This window comes from Equus quagga, unplaced genomic scaffold, assembly GCF_021613505.1.
Source record: "Equus quagga isolate Etosha38 unplaced genomic scaffold, UCLA_HA_Equagga_1.0 180961_RagTag, whole genome shotgun sequence".
NCBI classification, from domain to species: Eukaryota; Metazoa; Chordata; class Mammalia; order Perissodactyla; family Equidae; genus Equus; species Equus quagga.
Genome location: NW_025797597.1, coordinates 2,134 through 5,639, shown reverse-complemented (window position 1 = coordinate 5,639; position 3,506 = coordinate 2,134). Strand labels below are relative to the sequence as shown.

The 3,506-nt window shown below is 51.3% G+C and overlaps 1 long non-coding RNA gene across 1 annotated transcript; it reads left to right on the top strand.

Annotated features, from left to right (window-relative positions):
- The first annotated feature begins 815 nt into the window (after window positions 1-815).
- Window positions 816-2,316, top strand: LOC124233274 (uncharacterized). Its single transcript, XR_006887018.1, has 2 exons — window positions 816-949; window positions 2,113-2,316. It is a non-coding gene; the product is annotated as an uncharacterized LOC124233274 (long non-coding RNA).
- Window positions 2,317-3,506: the final 1,190 nt, after the last annotated feature.

Genomic DNA, 3,506 nt, shown 5'->3' with positions numbered 1-3,506 from the left:
ACCTCCCCCAAGCATCTCCAGGGGTCCCGCGATATCTAACAGGAATCTAGAACACTCCCCCCATATCACATGTGAAAGCACTGCTTTACCTGACTACTACAAAAGCACAGATCTGTTCCCAGGACCCCCCACCAACCCTGCCCAGCCCCCCATCATGGCTGGGCTTCCTCTGTCTTCCAGCCTCAAATCTCATTGCCAGCCAAGTGTAGATAACCAAAAACTCAGCCCAATCCAGAGAAAATAAACAAGGGCCACAGCTGGAGCAATCCAGAGGAAGGTCAGGCTTTGGGATCAATGGCCCCAGTGTGGACCAATGTCCCCAGGAACCCAGGATATTTTCACCACTGTCTGATTTGTGCGCAGATCCACTTCTTTACAAAAGCGAGACAGCTGCTGCAGTCCTGGGGCAACGTTGTTTTTGTACCTTTCAAGACAAAAAGAGCTTTTCTTTCTCCAATGACTGAACAAACATGCTGAGCTTCACAGTCGTGGAAGTTTCCACCACAACCCACCCCTGATCATCAGTTTGGTGAATGGAATCTCCCTTCTAGTTGCTGGGGCCTTGGTTAGGGGTCCATCCTCAAACACTCTCTGAGATCAGATATGTGGGTCAAGCATCCCACCTCAGAGTGAGAAGGGAGGCCACTCTCACATGAATGGTGTGCCTGAGGAAGGGGGGTTGGGTAACGGACAGGGTCCCATGTACGGAAATCAATAGTTGTCTATAATCAGCATCATAGCAGGCAAGGTTGCAAAACAAGTGCTATTGTGCAAGCACCCAGGAGCCTTATAACAGAGGTTCCTCCCACCCACAGCAGCCTCGCTCGTCCCAGTCTCAGAGCAGCTCCTCCACCTCCTCCGCCACCCAGGGTCCAGCCGGCAACCACCATGGGGGGCCTCTGCTTCATGCTGCTGACCTGCTTCATCCTCTTTGCTCACTTTGGCCCAGGTGAGCTCTGAAGCCTGGCTGGTGTGGGGCACGGGGGTCTCATGCCCAGGGAATGGGGACCAGGCCGTATAGGCAGAGTGGTTCAGGCTCTAGAAATAAGTAACAAAGCTGAGTGTCAAGGAGTGCATCAACCAAAGGATGAGAGTCTCAAGGGAGATTCTTAGTTTTCTCTTAATGCACTGAAACACAGCCCTCAGTATCTCTCAAGCTAAGTTTGGGGTCATTTCCCTGGAAGATGAACCCAGGGAGTAGGTAGAGATGACACCACTGGGCCAGGCCAGGCTTTCTATCCTTGGAACAGGCCATGGAGATAACTTCATGTAGGAGGTGCTGTCTCCAGGGCTTTTTTACTGTCCAACATCCCTGCCTGGGAGAGAGCCCAGGATAAGGGAGAAAGCTGGACACAGGAGCCAAAACATCAGTGTGTTTTTCTCAGCTCCAACACTGACTCACAGTGTGCACTTAGACAAGTCACCTAGCTGTCCTCAGACTCAACCCTGTCTTCTCCTGAAAATGACAACAAACCCCAGAGTCCTACAGAGTCTGATTGAGGACAAACAAGGGAGAATGTAGGAGGGGCCTCATAGAGGCACAGAGACATGCCAGGTGTGTTCCCCCTCTTTGATTCCTGCCCTTTTACTGTGTGTGGTCTCTGACTGGATGCCCCGTGGTGACAGGCCCACACCCCAGCCCCTCCTGAGGCCTGGACGCAGCACAGGGGATGGCAGGACAGAAGGCCCCTAACCCCATCTGCTCTTTCTGCTCATTTCCTCTGGCCCAATCTCTCCTGTCCTTTTGTGCCCAGGGCATGTCGGGGTGTGCAGTGTGGGTTGGTTCTCATCAGGCTGCATGAGGCTGCACAGAGTCCCCTTGAGCATCTGGAGCAGGGGCTGGACGCTGGGGTGCAGGCAGGGGAGGCTTGAGTCAGCATTCGGGGCAGACACTTCGGTACCTGCCCTCTTTAGAGCAGAGGCTCTCCTGCCCGCCAGGAACAAACGCAGCAGTGGCAGCAGAGCAGAAGGAGCGGGGGCTCCGTAGGGTTTCTGAGGGAGGCGCCTGCAGAAGGAGCCTCTCCTGCCGGCTCTGCGGTGCACATGTCATGACCCCGCATTCTCAGTGATTACTGCTCCCAGTGAGTGACTGAAATATCTTCCTCTCCACAGCCCGGGTCCAGGGTGTAGACTCACAGAAGGAGTGCCATAAAAGAGATGCCGATTGTTATTTGTTTTCTTGCCCAGAGGCTCATCAACGTCTTGGTACCTGTTGGTTTGGAATAGGGAAATGCTGTCTGCAGTGGGGATGAGCTGAAGAACAGGGAGGACAAGGAGCCCAGAGAATGAAATAAAGGGCTGACTATAACTCTTAAAGTGCTGTGATTATTTCCTGAAATTAAAGAAATGACCCGTGCTGTATGTGAGAAAGATGATTACTACCTGTAACAGTGACTGAGAGAGACGTGTGTGGAAGCAGAGAGGGAATGGATGTGCGCGTGACAGGGCCTAGGAGTGGGGAGGCCTGGTTGCCTGGGATGGGAGATGCTTTTACATGGAAATGTTGGAGTTTTAGGTATGTGCTGGAAGAGGAGATTCTAAGCCCTTTTACTAATATTTGTGCAGCAGACACTCAAGATGCAAGATTTTTGGCGAGGCCGCTCTTCTCCTTTTTGTTTTTCTTCAGTCTTCGGAATTACCGATGGGCCAGGTATTCCCCAGAAGATTTGCAAGCTCTTTGAGACAAGGGAAGTGGGTAGAATCTGAAGGGCCTCTAGAGCTCAATTTCCAGTCTGGCAAGGATTTTTCTTAAGGACAATTGGTCTTTGTTTCTCAGAAATTGGGTTGTAACTTAAATGACATTTAGGTCGATCTACCTGTCCAACTACATCATAAAGGCACAGAGAAACCACTCAAGTTTCCTCCAAGATGGAGTTTCTGGGTCTTATTTGCCTTCTCAGTTTTTAATTGATCACTTAACTCATCAGTTTTGACCATGGATGCAAGAGGCGTCCCCAAGAGAGAGTGCGAAAGGAGCAGCCCTCACAAGATCCAGAAAGTTCCCTCCCAGAAATAGTCCAAGAAAGCAAGGCTTCTGCTGCACAGATGGTAGTGCACTACCAAGGAACAAAGGTTGAGACGACAAAGGCCCCCATGCACTTGGACCCCTCATGACCAGGGAGGTCACAAAGCCAAGCCCTCAAGACACAGCACTAGACAAAAAGAAAAAAATCTCATCTCATAGGCACATTAAGAGTTTTAGCTATGCTTTGGGTCTCTCAGAGCCAGCTAATACCCAGGAGGGAGATGCCACAGGGCTGGGGATTGTGTAAGAGACTTCTCGAGGTGGTGAGCGCCTTAATGGCTCTTTACTGCTCGACCCATGCCCACCAATATTCCAGCCATTTTGGCTTCCAAGATGCCCTTAGCAACAGAATCCACCTTATGCGCACACTGCATGGGCAGACCCTGCAGCAAAGCCTATAGGCCCACCCCAGACAACAGGCTTATGGAGGGCCTGCATCTTGCTCTATGGTTTTCCATTTTTGTGACAAATGATACACACA